The 15,700-nt window shown below is 37.8% G+C and overlaps 1 protein-coding gene across 1 annotated transcript in view; it reads right to left on the bottom strand.

Moving 5' to 3' along the window:
- Window positions 1-15,700, bottom strand: part of ADGRV1 (adhesion G protein-coupled receptor V1) — a 285,841-nt gene that overhangs the window by 112,497 nt on the left and 157,644 nt on the right. The gene's annotated exons all lie outside the window — the stretch shown is intronic.

Genomic DNA, 15,700 nt, shown 5'->3' with positions numbered 1-15,700 from the left:
ACTAGACAGGATGGACCATTTGCATAAGAGAAGCCAAAATGGGATCATGTATGTGTTTTGTAAACAAGATTTCCCATGTTTCTCCCAAATTCCAACAGAAACAGGTATTATTTGGTATTTGAAATTTGTAAAAAATCCTTGAATACTTATACAGAGCCAAGGAAAAACAGCATCATGGGCATACAACGTGCTTTGCCATCAGACATGATACTCCCAGCTGCTTAGTAAACCACTATTATTCTACACTGTTTCTGTTTCCCAGGAAACACAATAAGAATGAACACAAAGTAGACCTCAGCATGAACTCTGGAAAGATACAAAGGTGACTTGCCCATGCACTCAACACGTGATGGCTGAGCTAGAATGTTTGGGTCTGGAGATGCTGGCACATACCTATGTTCACTGAGAGTGAAAAAAAGTTAATAAAGCCAATACACAACCTCCAGACCCTCTGTCTGTGAACGATTACCTACAACGCTCTTTTAATAATTTTTGTTTGTCCTTTTGAAAACTGAACTATTCCTGGCTACAAAACTTACTCCATGCCCCATTTTTATCTCTCTCTGGAGTGTTTGCAATGAAAGTATGATAAAAAGGTTAGCCTCTAAACTGCCTGTTTGTTTGACCCACTCTAAGATGAAGTAACTTCTTTCCTGAGGAGCAAAAGCATTACTGTTGTGCAAAAGGACAATGTCCTGATGGTACCTTTTGCTTTGATTGTGAAACGGCGCAGTAACAGGCATATATCACATTCTCAGAAGCACTGAAGTATAGTACCAGAGAACATACTTAGTGATGGCAGCCTGAACATACTTGTGTTTTGTTTGCAGATCCCTGCCTCTGTCTGCCCAAACAAGGGCATAATCTTGCTAACTCTTTATTTAATCCATAAATCTGGATTTAGACTCTGGACTTAGACCTATTAAGGTTCATCCAAAGCACCAGGGACAGCATTGCAAGAACAACATAATCAGAAATATTTGACAATGAAATAATGCTATTAAAGGGGTTTGGTAGGCTACATTTAGTCTGCTACGTAGGCTACATTTGGCTACTGTCAGATGACCCTGAAGGGTAGCATTTTGAGGCACATAACTCAGAAAACAAAGACAACAAATGATTTTCCATGTTGGATAGTTCAAATTGGGTTCACAACTGCAGAACATCAACATCATGACAACGTATCGCCTCCATAGTAAACAACTGCACCTTCCCAGAAAGACGAGGGCTTTCTCATTAGTGAAAAACAAGCTGAAACATACTGCTGTGAACAGTTTAGTACTTCTGCCTACCACAGTTGCAAACATTATCGCACCTTATCCTCAACAGTGGATTTTGTTTACTCTTTCTGATTGGAGAAACGGAGCCCTAACGATAATCATCCCCAATTCTGTAAAATTCCACATACAGGGATTTTCCATTAGCAAGATATTTAATCAGAAATCCTTACTCGCTGAAATGAATACTTAAGCTATAGCTGGCAAGAAAAAAATATCTATTCAAAGACCAATGAATCCCTCCTGTGGAATATTTAATAACCTAGTAGTTAGGATGCTCAGCTAGCACACAGCATACAAAGGTACAAACATCTTGCTCTTTCTCAGTAATGGCACCAATTCACCTGCAGTGAATATACTCATAATGAGCTACAAAACGCTTTATGCAGAGTGGAACAGCTTAACCTCAGACACACAGAGAGGCTTAAGCTGTACACATCAGTTGCATGATGGTCACTGAAAAACAAATTTCCCCAAAAAATTCTTAAGCCAAATACAACCTATGTTATTATCCAGTAAAAAGGCAGTACAAGGGGAGCAACATTTAAATGCCGGAGTGACAATTATTTGTGAGGCTCTGTTGAGCAACCCTCTGCTTTAAAGAACTCTTTTAAACTTTAACTTAACTTTAAAGTCTTCCTTTAAATAATTAAATAACTCCTTGCTTTAAACTTACACTGGTCATGCCATGATTCAGTTCTTTGTGGAGTTTTACATGACATTTTTAAAGCTAAACTGGCACTGTGAAATCATAATTGTTTCAGTCCATGAGTATAATATGTTTCTGAAGTCACCTAGGGCCAGATTTTCACTGTCTTATTCCCCTCTGTGAGTCATCCCATTGGCTTCAGTAGCAAAATCTGCATGATTAATATCTTCCCAGCATAAGTATGAAGAGCTTAAAATTGTCTTCATTGCTTTATTTATTTGACACGCATACGTATTTATATGTATTTTACTATCCTCACATTTATGAATATAATACTGTGGAAATAATTTGAATTAAACCCACAGGATTGTACCTATATGTTAGAGACAGGAGTTATGGACTTCTTTCTATTATTCTGCCCACATATGGCTGGAGTATCACTATTCAGAAAGCTGGACTCTGTGGTATGCCAACAGCTATTGCTTTGCAGGACTAAGTGCCACATTTTCTGATACTTTATTTTAAAAGTATAGCCTTTTGTGCAATGGCTGCTTTGAGAAGCTGTAAACTTTGCAGGAAAAGCATGGACACCATGCAGGTCCACTATTTTCACTATTTAAAATACTTTGCAGTAACGTTCATACCTGAAGACAATTTTTCTTAAGGATTTTAGTTATCTGACTGATTTGTATTGATGGTTCTGAATCTTCTCTTTCTGACAAGCTTGGGAGATGCATGCAAAGGAAGGAGTTCACTTATTCAATTAACTATGGATTTCAGGAAGCCGATTTATGCATCATTTTTAACAATTTCCTACTTTTTTTTAGAATTACCAAAAAGATGTCATGCTTTCCTTGGATTTTACAGTCTTCAGAAAGAAAACCCAAACAGAAGCATATTCTGCTTTCACTCTTGAGCAAGACCAACCAACACATCAAGAAATGATGAAACCACCATATTTCTGTTTTTCTCAAGAACACTTGATAATTCTAACCAGCTTATTGCTACATAATGTCACGAAAATTGAGTATGTGCTCTCTGATGAGTGGAGAGTATATAATAGTCCTACACAGATGTTTCTTCAGTCTGAAAAGCTATCCCGAAGCTTGGCTGTTAGCTAGACACCTGTTTGAAAGACAGGCTGCTTGTAAACACAGTGGAGGGCGAGGAAAATTTCAGAATAGCAGCAGAGATAAATGTGTCCTGTAGTCAGATAACCCTGTTCATAGTTACATCAGAGTGCCACGAGCAGTCACTCAGGATGCTGTGCTACAGTGGCTGAGGCAGAAGCAGGTTCATATAAATGGCTGCTTAAGGAATGGAAACGGACTTCTCCAAAGAAGCAATATAAAAAAAAATTAACCAAAAAAACCAAAACCCCAACAAACCGAAACCCCAAAAACTAGAGAACTTAGGCACTTAGAGGCACTTAGCAGCAGGGAAACAACATGAATTCTGTCAAATCAAAGGCTTGAAGTGCAGTACATTTGGGAACTACTCCAGTTATCAGAAGTAGAAACTTTAGGAAGCTACCTTAAACAACTCTCTAAATGCTCTGGGATGGCATTTCAAAGTACTTAAAGTATTTCTTTTTTGCTAACACAATTTCCTTCAGTAACATTTGCATGTTCTCTCTTCTTGCCAATAGCAAAAAATCCTGTCCTACATAATGAACGCAGGAGAATCTGCTTGGTCTTCATAATAGGATATAGTCCATTCTTTTCAAGCCAGGACCACAATAAAACGCTACTGACATATGGTATACTCATCACATGGTGAGCACATGGGACTCATGCGAAGTAGACTGGCAGTACAGCAAAAAGGGTATTAGGCAAAACAAGGTACAAGAAAGTGGTGGTGAAATATCCCCTCTATGGAGGTAAAACAGGAAATCTGCTTCAAAGCATAGCTTTTTGGGACAGACAGCTGTGGAAATGAATTTAAGGCGATGCACTGAATCAAGTCTGGGTGAAGTTAGGAGGAAGATGACTTGTCGTCTCTGACCTGCACTTAGACAAAGGTAGACCATTTTGCAATATATTGTTTTATAACTTAAAAACTTTTATATTGACAAATCAAAGCAGCTGGAAGTTGGTCTCCCTGCCAATAGGAGCTGGACACAGAGAAGCATTTGGTAGTCACAGCACGTCCCTGCATGCAAGTTTCATACTGTTTGCTTAAAACTAGTTCTGTGAATAGCTATTCACTTTAAGGTTATTCGTTATCCTAGAAAGACATTACTGCTATTTTAAAACTTGTTTTACTTTAATATCTTACATAAACATTCTATGAAATATTTACTTTTAAAAAACAAAACAGACAAAAGAAGATATAAGAAAATTGGTAGTATAACCACTTGTATTTATTAAGCACTCATCTAACTTGTTCTCTAATCACCTTAACGACCGACTCCCACAGTGGATTGTTCCAGAGACATCTTCCAACAGACGCTTAGTTATGCCCCTCTATGCATTGATGATACTCCCAAGTGCCTCCAGAAATACAGTTTCTCACCAGATAGGCTTGGAAACCTGAGTAATACTCCTCCTTAAGGTTGGTTTTTTGAGAAGCTAATGCAGAACAAATTCCAACCTGAAAATTGTTCTCTCCAGGTTTGGCTTCTTCTAGGATTTTCTCTCCTAGCATTGCACCTACATGCCTCTATTCACAGAAGCCACTCTTACTTCTGCTTCATCTGAAATGGAAAAATGAGCTGCCAATACTGCAGTGAGTCAACAGGACCCAGTTAGCATCTCTGTAAGCTTTCTATCAGCTACCACCTGGGAAAGTCAGGAAAAGAACACAGTTGCACTCATGCTGACTTGGGCATTTTCCTGCCTCTTATTTAGCTGTTTTTAACCAGTTTACCTGATAGGAAAACAAAGTTAATGGACCTAGAATTCCCATAACTGTACTAGGGATAACGAGTAAGAGAGACTGCATCTACTTACCTGTAACTCAACCACTCCATTTCATTCTGCCAAATACTCAATACTAAATTATCAGGCTAAGGGTTGTTTTTGTTGTTATTGGGTTGTTTTGTGTTTGGTTTTTGGTTGGGTTTTGTTTGGTTGGTTTTGGTTTGTTTTGGTTTTTTTTTTTAATTATAAGCATGAATAGGACTTTGTTTTTAATATCCAGAAACTCCAGAGAAAGTGCAGAATTGAAGGCTTTTGGCCTCAGTTGTCATTTCTGTTTTTTCTCTTCCTCTCTCCATTGTCTTACAGTTTAGCTAGCCCAATAATTCTTTTGTGGACTCTCTACCACTACAAAAATAAATGCAAAACTTTAAGTATTATCTAGGATATATTGGTTCATGCTTTGAGCAAGATTTTTTTCCTCAGATAACCTCAGAAAGTCCCTTCCAATGTAAATTATTTTCCAATTCTATGATCATACCCTAGTACTGTATCTAATTTGTGATGAAAAAGTCTGTTTACTCATTTTCCTTGCATATGAGAACCTGTAACCAAAGAGGAGGAAATGAGAGCAGTCATCACCCAAGAAACAGAAGGTTAGACATATATAATAAAAGAAGAAAAAAAGAATATATGGAGGATTAGGTCTGCATAATTTTGCTCCTGAAAATTAAGACAAGATACGTGGTCTCCATGACACCCAGAGGAGCAGTCAAAGTTTGTGCCACCTACATGGCACAGTATATACAAGAAATAATATTTTTGCAAGATGAGCTTGGGTTCAAGCTCATACGGACAACCTCCAGGAAACAAGTGAAGTATCAGAGTGTAATATGAAGGATTTGGGATACCTATTAATGAATGGATCTTTAGAATGTTACAAAGAAAACACTTGATCACAGCCTACATGTGCATGACAAGGACATGGAAGACTTCACACTAAATCCCAGGTTATACACCTCACATTTAAAGGCTGATCATTATGTTAGTAATAAAGATTAGAAAAGAAACTTTGAAAAGATATTTCATTTTAAGCCGAGACAATGTCAATTAATTCAAGAAAGGATTTGGTTTTAAAAGTTGACAACAAATTGGTTTGCGTAAGTTTGCAGTTATCCACATTCAAAAATCGTTATGACATCTACACTGAAATGATATTTTGGATGTTGTTTTAGAACTGTGAAATTTTGCCTCACATTAAAAATCCACGCAACACCACTAATTAGAAAATGCCATGTTTCCACTAGCTGTAGTAAATACAGTTTTAAGGAGCATCATACTTGTTCATAATATATCTAAAAAGACTGCCAACTACTGCTGACAGTGCACTCTTACAGTCTTGCTTGTATAACTAAGTTACAGAATGCAGCCATTTGGCAAGCAGTGTGGTAAATTACGGCAAAGTAATATTTGCCAGACAACCTCTGTGTTGAGCTCGTTTTGACAATGTACCGCAATATATGTTTAAGAAATTTTTTTAAATTGCAGAGTTGGGCTTTGAACATGTAAGAAGCAGACCATATTAACCACAGACTAAACCCTTAGTCTAAAAATATGCATAAGTTGCTGAGCAAATCCTATTCAGACCAAGTAAAGTATTGCAATTGTCACTGAAGAAAGCAAAGAACCCTCAGAATTAATAATGTCTAAAGGGATTTAGATACTTCAAATTTCAGCAGATGATAGTATTTATGATCTCCTATGCAAATTAAGAGTATTTCAGAACGAAAATATAATCATGCCTCTTATACATCTGTTGAAGACATGGCCTAGAATAAAAACCAAGAGAGAACAACAAAAATCCCTTGCAACCCAAACTATTCTATGATTTTATGAATAGGAAGATAATAAGTTTGTGAAGCACACACATAAAGAATCTTCTGGTGACTTAGATGTTAAAGATTAAGACCGAGAGGCTTGAAGAGACCCTGTTCAAAGAGAAAAAAACAAACCAAAGGCTGATCATTGGTACTCAGGCAATATTAAGAAGTTCAGTAACTCAAATGGTGTACAAAACAGAGAGTGGAATCCTCCAGTGGTACCTCAGACATGTGAGGCGTACTCTTGTCAATGTGCATGAACTTATCAAGGAGACAGCTTGAAAGGAGTAAGATTGCCATTGAGGAAGGTGGCATTTCTGGGTCACTAAATGCAATACTAATGCCACTTACCCAGCAGAAAAAAAATATCTCATGCACTACCTTGCTCTTTCCTTTATGGACAGAATTCTTCACACATTAACTTCCTTTTTCAGGCTGTTCAACTGGCTGGTCCTATGCTCTTCCAATGGTATTATTTTCATGGTCATTACCATGGAGGCAAATAAAATTGCTCCCTGTTTATATTCATTTGAATGAGAAGAAAACATTGCTTCTTTAATTTTTGCTTATTTTCTCCACATAAATTCATTTTTTAATATCTTATTTTTCTTTCAGAGAAAGTACATCTTTAGCAGAGAAAATGAAATAACTATTCTTTTTTACAAACTGCTTGCTGTTATAGCACAAGGTAACAATGTTATCTTACTCCTGATCTTTGTATAATAATATCTGTTCACCATCTTTTTTTTATTTATTAAGATGCAAGTCAAGAAGAAAAAGCAAGTGAAGAACAAAGTGTGAGCATTAACAGCACTTACAAAGCCTGATGGCCTAAAAAGATTAAAGAGCTACATTTAGTATACAGGACTGAATGACATGCATATCTAGGATTTTGTGTTCTATCAAACTGCTACTGTTTTAGGTTACAATCTGGGAGGAGTAAGGATGATCCAGGATCTTCTCTCCAGCTGAGAGAATGAAATCTCGACAGTGGTTTCCCAGAAGGGTTTTTTAAATATTGCTTAATGCCCTCTAGTGCTGGTTATTTAATCACATTTTTAAGAAAATAGCTGCTGAAATGCATGAATGTAGGTACTTCTGCACATTAAATACTTTTTTAACAGTTTGCTGCTATTTGGGGGAGGGAGTTGAGGAGGCTTGGCAATATCTGAATTATGCCTAAGGGTAGACTTCATTAATTTGCACAGGAAATTAAAAGCCCCGCTGCAAATTAACTGAGATTGTGAATTTAAATAGTAAAGAAAAAGGCAAATATATGTGAAACCAAAAATCTCCAGAATATGAAGGTATCTCAACATGCTCTATATTTAAGACACTTAAGAATGTGTTATATCATTAATAATATTTTGTAAACCATGGAAACTGTTATAGCATATCATTCAGACTATGGCCAAACATTATAAAATCCATCCCTGACTACTTTCTTTAAATATTCATCAGAGTGGGAAAAGGCACTCTGTTAAATGCAAATCACGCTTTGTACCATGGAGAAAGTATAGTGAATTTCCAGCCTGAGGTCTGGGAGTTCAGCAAACTCCCAGTATCACCATAAAAGCCCCGTGTGATCTTAAGCAGGCAACGTCATATTAAAAAACCTAAAAACAAGATTGCAGCCCTAAAATGTATCTGCCTGGACCTTACACTGTGTCCCTGCTTCGAGCTAGGAGTCTGATCTCTCTGTCAGAGAGGTAGCTCCAACCAGGCAAGCTACCAGCAGGTCTCCAAGGTGGACAGTCAAGAGACATGACAGTAAGAACATGCCGTGGTACAGACGGGCCCAAGCTGAGATGGGTCTCGGTCTCATCACTGCCACAGTCTCCTGTGAACGTAACTCACAGCCCCCAGCATCATGGGCACGTCTGGACAGAGCATGAGTTCCCATCAAGAGGGAACACAGAAGGGAGAAACCTCCATAAAAACTTGTCTCTCCTCTGGAGTTAGGTTTGCAATTCAGAGTTGCAGGGAGGTGTTGGTATTTGATTAGGGTTCACAGCCGGAAAATTTGTTCTAGACGTCAGCAGGAGACTTACCTTTTTCTTTAAAAACACACAAATATTTCAGATGGTAACAATGACCTCCTGCTGTAAAACAGGTCAGTGATGGTAAGATCCACCTAAGAAATGGAAAGACTTGGCTTCCATGCCGTCCTCAACCTGTGGGTTGGCATGGGGGGCAGACCCACATCTCTGAACTCTAATAACTCTTTAGCATAAGCTCTTGTGCAGTCTTTCGAGCAGAAATCAGAACTGGGATCTCCCCTCTTCTAAATAGGTGCCCCAATCATTTAGCCGCAGAGTCATGCTCCCTCTTGCTCCCTCTCTTTGACCTAGGGAATTTTGATATATTTTTTTGAGCTGGCACAGCATCAAAAGGTGAATTGGAGGGAGCCTCCCACCCAGACTAGCCTATAGCGTGGTAGTCAGGTCCCAAGATGAAATGAACCATCTTTATACACTAAGAACGGGGCAAGCTGAAACATTTCATGTTAGGGTGTGTAGTTTATGTGGGACTGTATCTCCATATTAAAGTTTCACTCTTAGGAAACTGAGTGTAGTTGACTGTCAACAACACTTAGAAATCCTTACCTGGGCAAGTGCTCTGGCACTCCTGCTTTTAAAAAAGCCACACTGTAAATGTATTGGCACACAACCTCTATTCAGTTGTGCCAAATTAAAACCTGATCGATACATCTGTGAGAAAAAAATGGAGCTTTATGTGCAGGGGTTAGCACACACTTTTTCAGCGTGGGTACTGCATAGAAAAAATTTATCACTAAGAGAAATGAAAAACCTTCTCAGCCAGTCTGATACTGTATATTGCAGTACATGTTGTTCCACAAGGCTGTCACTGAATCCAAACAGATTATAAAAATGAACCTGTTCATTGATAGGCATATGGGGAAGAAGAAAGAGTAACCAAACAGGCATCAGTTGCAATAGCAGCACTGGGACTTTAGCATCTTTGGCGTTGCCCTTTCCTCACAGTCAAAGCTCGTCTGATAAAAGCCAAGGAATGCAGCGCTGTTGACAAAGTCCTACAATAGTAGTACTCAGAATGCAAAGGGAGATAAGCTGAGAACTGGCACGTTCTGTCTATGCCAAACATGGCTGAAATATTAGCTCATGGGGCAACGGTTTGAATAAATAGGAGCTGGTATGCTAAATCCTAGTGATGTTGGCTGGTGAATACTGCTTGAGGTTTAAGGTGTGGCAACTCTTCTTTACAGATGCATTGGCACATGCACACTGAGCCTTATTACCTCTCATTTACTGAAGCTGGCACACCTTGGGGTTTTTTTTGTTGTTGTTGTTTTTGAAAGAACTGAATCACAAGAAGACAAGATGGGAGATGTCAAGTCTGAGGCACATATGTTTGAAGTTTATGAAAAAAGAAGCCAGAGTCAGAATCAGATCACTGTATCTCAGCAGAACATGCTGAGTGAAAAACTCATGAGAAAAGGTTTGAATCTGAGAAGGGAAAGAAAGAGCAGACACAAAAAAATATATGTTTGTAGGGTCCTCTTTAAACCAGGTCCCCAGTGCAAGCTGTTACGGATAAAAAAAACCTTTTATATCCCTCATCCCTGTTGGTATGTTAACACAGCATATTGCCGCGCAGTAGGAACTTCCTTTCCAGGCTTACCTGCTTCTAATTTTCTTCTAATGTGACTGCTATCTTATCCAACCTGGACATCTCCACGAAAGAACCCCTCCCATTCTCCTCACATGCTAGTAACAATATACATGCAAACAATGACTCAGAAAAATGCACTTAAAATTCTCTGGCAGAATCAGTTGATGATAACACACTGTAAAGCAAGCACCTGGATAATTTCTAAGCTACTTTGACATCTGTGGGTCACAGTCATTAAAAAGACAGACTTTCATGTAGAACTCATGAAAAAAAATATATTTTTTTTGCTGAAAATGTAAAAATAACATGAAAAAAACATCATATTCCAAATTAGGACTAACATAAAGACCATTTTAAGTACTTTCAGTCCTTTAAGTGCAAATGAGAAACCTTCAGCAGAAGGAACAGCTCAGGAGATTTAACTGGCTGCTGAACCACTCTCCTTTATCCCAGAGGGATACCTCAACCAACAAGTCTCTGCTTATACTGCATAGGGTTCACGTTAGTCTCTCCAGATTCATTTTTCCATTTTTTGATAGTGTTCAATAGAGCCAGGTTTAGTGCCTCTCTCTCTGTCAGAAATAAACCCAATCCTTTCACTCTAATCATAAAACAATGTCTTCAGAAAATGTCTCACCAGCTCTAATTTTAGTGAAGATGTATACCAAGAAATAAAGAAGAAAATGGTGAGGCTTTTTTTTCCCCCCAAATACACTGGAAGATTGATTGTGGATATAATTCCTAAATGAACATTATATTCATTTAAAGCCTATGTTTATCAAGCAATTTTGGAACTATTTGCAGGTTTCAGAAGTAGTGAGAAAAATATGCATATGATGTATCATGTTTGGTATTTTTGCTGTTCCATATTTTGAGAGATGAGTTTGCCAACCAGGATGCAGATTTATCTCTACCATATAGTACTAAAAAATCAAAGAATAAAAATATAACTCTGTGACCTTTACTATCAAATAAGAATTGCTTAATAAAATATAAGAAGGAAAAATATCACTGTAACCACCCACTAAAACCAGGCAAAGTAAAGGTTAAAATACTAGTGAAGCGAGGGAAAAAAAAAAAAAAAAAAGCCCTGGAGAGTCAGGTATATTGTGCTTTTCAGGCAGAAGTAGGCCTTGAAAACCAAAACGAAACCCCTTCATTGCTGTTCCCTAAAGCTGAGTTAAGTGAGATTCAGGGAAGAGATTTCATAATCATTAGGCAGAGGAAGACTGAGGCAAATCAAGGCAAAAGTGATAGGGCCAAACAAATTACAGTAGTATTTCAAATTCCAGAAATAGTAAGATGAAAAGGAGTGGGTGGCCTTTACTGATAAGTTACAGAGTTCTTTACTGAAGCAGAATATATATTTCTGGATATTGCAACGTGCATGCCCCAAAGCAGCTGGCCAAAAATGTGGTAAGAAAATTCTGTTGACCTTATTTCAAGAAACTGATATTTGGGTAAATTTCTTCACTGACACTTGTGAAATTTAATCATACGTGTGACATTAATAAGTTTATGAGGGTGATTTTTCATTCTTTTTTTTAGACATCTAAAACATTAGTTAGAACATTTATCACCCACATAAAACCCGCTCACAGTGTCATTATCATTTTACTGGAAAGAGTGTTTATTTCTAGAAAGGAAATGGAATGTACTTGACACCAAGAAGATAATCTTATTCTGTCAGGAATAGTTGCTTAGGACAAATGCCTGTTTCTGCAATATTTCAGTTCTGTTATAGTTGTGTGTTCATAAAGGAAACCCTGTTATGACGCTTCTCTCCTTCCTAAAAAGTAGTCTTTCTTCAATCAAAATGCCAGCTGCACAACGGTAGAAAATTAAAAATTAGCTCGCTCCCCCTCCCCCAGTGAGTTGCAGGGGAGAATCAGAAGAGCAAATGCAGGAAAACTCAGGTTCCATTTCTAAATATGATGCTATATGGCATGGATTATCCCCTTGGTCAATTCGGGTCAGCTGTCCCGGCTGCGTCCCCTCCCAGCTCCCTGCCCATCCCCAGCCTACCTGCTGTGGAAGCAGAGTGGGAAGAAGAGAAAGCCTTGATGCTGTGCAAGAACTGCCCAGCCAAAAGACTGATCTGCTATCGACACTGCACTATAGAGGCTGTTATGAAAAAAAATTAACTTCAGCTTGAATACACCCAGCACGCTATACTGAAAAGAAAACCAACAGAAAGAAAAAAAACCACATGGGAAGTGTGGGTCTTATTTGAGCTATACCAACATATACACAAAAATATTTAGTCTTTTATATGATCACAGTCAAAACTCTCTACTTTGCCAAAACACCTTAAGATAAGAACAGGAAACATCTCAATTTATATTAAATGGACAAGTAGCCCAATGCTAGAAATCAGGCTCAACAGTTTAGAACAGTTTTAGAATTATGAATTCCTGACACTGGCTACTTCATAAGTGTTTGCTCTTTTCCTTTCTTTCCAAGCTGCCTTTATTTGTAAATATTATCATATATCTTGCAGAAAGATATCCTTTGCCTGGGAGAGTGCACTACAGCCTTCCTAAGCCTTAAATTGTCCAGTCTGATTTCTTAATTAATAATGTAACCTGTTTTATCCTATTCTTGTTACTGATGTATGAACAAGTTGGGGGTGCTTCTGCGGACAGCGAGAATCAAAGGTGGAGGATGGGGTAGGACAGGTGAAAATTATAGGCAGATGAGATTGAGGACAAACGCATATACTGCACCGCATTGCCTTTCTGAATGTTAAAAATTATGTCAGTGTGTACTGATGACACATGCACATTCTGCAAAGGTGTCTAGCACACGGGTCCTTGACAATATCAACCGCCTGAGCTGTTACGTCCCTCCATGCAGTACAGTAGCATGCACAAACACTACCTGTTGTTTGGAAGAGGAACAGTTGCATCAGGTCTAGATGGAAACAAATAAGCCTTGCCTCTGGGTAGCACTAATTGGGTTGAGTTGAATGCTACACTAACACAGCCGCCCAGTTTGCAAGTCTAAACCAGGTTCAATTAGTGGTAACTTAGAGCTCTCTGCACTTTACTGTTTTACAGTACATACCATAAAGGGCCTACCGTGCAGATCTGGGAACACAGTTCCAGTAACCAGCCTATCAGCGGGGAAGCTAAGGTAAGCTCTGCTCACGTGCTACAGAACTCTGCGTGAGAAGAATACCTCTGAATAGTAATTACACTATCAAATCAACCACCAAAATTCAACTCATAAAACAGAAAAAAGGACAGAAGCAAGTGAAAATACGGCTCAGAAATTAGGCGTGAGGAATTACTTTACTGGAACTCCCTGGATATACCTTAGACAGAGTTGTGGGCTTAGGTTACATATTCCATTTGTCACTATTTTCAAATGAAGACTTATGTATCTATACAGCTGAGATAAAAAGATTCAGTTAAATCATAGCCACCTGGAACAACATACAATGATATTATTATGTAACCAACATCGTATCTGCATAATCAAAGAACTAAATGAACAACATTTACATGTTCAATTTTTTAAAACTTGCACATGATTCATAATCAAAAGCGAGCAGGTTAATAAATTAATGTTTAATTTTTATTTATTTATATAATAATAATATATAATTAGATATAATGATATGACTTATTAGTTATATAATTATGCAAAATATAATCAGATATTTTATACATTTATAATTATAATGCGAAATATGATTATATATTAGTATATTAAGTAAAATAAGATGATAAAATTTATATTTATTTAAAGAAACCAGGTTAACAAATGAAGAGAAAATCCAGTATTATTTTATACTTAATACTGAATATTAAGTATTAAAGAAAAAACGTGACAGTGCACAGCTCTTCTTGTGTCTAACTTTCCAGCTTCTGGAAAAGAACCGAAAATTGCACCACTTTTGTTAAAACCTTTTTCATTCCCTCATGGTTTCCCAACAACAAATCTGATAGTCAATAGGGAAAATTTTCCAAGAGAAATCACTGAAATGCAGACAGTTTAGGGGGATGATAACTGATCCCCTCTCCCCTAGCTGCTACTGCTTATTATTTTCAAATTTCCTGCTCTGATCAATCTTCAGGTCTCCCCAAAATACCAGCCTCCTACGCTACTGCTACGGGCTGCAGTATCTCAGTTCAGACTACACGTAGTCCTAATGATCTCCTGTCAGAGCTTATCAGCTATTCAACACGTGCCTGAACTGTGCACACCGCATTCATCTAACAATTAGAGCAGACCGATGGGTCAATTCAAAGGAGAAGGCTTGTTTACCATGAAACGAAGTTGTTTTGGCCCTGAATGACATCTTGCCGTGATGTTTCATGGGAAAGAAGATGAGTTGCTCATGTTCACCACCACAGAGAAGGGATTTGTAACAAAGCACATTAAAAGGACACCCACAGCATCAAAGAACGCTAAGTAGAGTACAGCGCCCAACCACTGGTGACCATCATTTGAAGAGTTAACAAGGGCTGCTCGTTGAATAAAAAGGACATAACAGAGTTAGTTAGCTTCGCTAAATCCGAAGTTTATGTTGGGATTAGTGTGAGGAGTAACAGGAGTTGCAGGGAGATACCAGAAGGAGAAAAGCTTTTATTAGAGTAAAATCACTGGAGGACAATTCAGAGGAAAGTGGTCTATGCTTCTTGAACCTGGAAGGCCTACAAGAGGCTAATGAGATTAACTATAGCATATGTAATCAGAATCTTGAGAGAAGTAGGAGATGACATTTCTTCAATATAAGTCCCTCTTGGAACACACTTTAAACACTTTGAAAACAGTTGGCATTGAAAAAATAAGAAGCAAACACAGTCTCACAAACATGTGAAGTTTCAGCAGTAAATTGGAGGAAACCCAGGAAGGCACAACCAGCAGGTTCCCACATTTGTTAATGCTGTTATAGAAAGGATATAATAAAAAAATATATTTAAATATGCATGCATTCTGTAGTCTGTCATTTGTGTAGCTTCTTTTTATTGTAAGTTACACTGGTGCTTATATTTTCAGCTTAGCTTTTTAGTCTGCCTCAGCCAGTCTAGTCTGGATTGTCTGGTCTAGCTAGTCTCTTGTCTTTTACTCTCTCTTTTCTCTGTAATTGTATCTCTCTAGATATCTACCTCATATATATATATATTTATGTATACACACAGAGATATCCATATATATCCATGTATGTATACACAAAGAGGTCAGTTTTTAGCCTGGTACAGTTTAGAAACACTTAAAATATGGAGAGTTTTATATACTTTATACTTCTATACTTTATTTTTTTCACTCACACAATGATCCCTGAGGAATGATATTAATTCACTGAAGATCCTCAAAACACCCCTTAGTAAAAGATCCAATATCAGTGTACTGCAGTCAGATTTTCTCAAATTC

The sequence above is a fragment of the Phalacrocorax carbo genome, chromosome Z, assembly GCF_963921805.1.
Source record: "Phalacrocorax carbo chromosome Z, bPhaCar2.1, whole genome shotgun sequence".
In the NCBI taxonomy this organism is placed as follows: Eukaryota; Metazoa; Chordata; class Aves; order Suliformes; family Phalacrocoracidae; genus Phalacrocorax; species Phalacrocorax carbo.
This window is presented reverse-complemented; position numbering and strand designations above follow the sequence as displayed.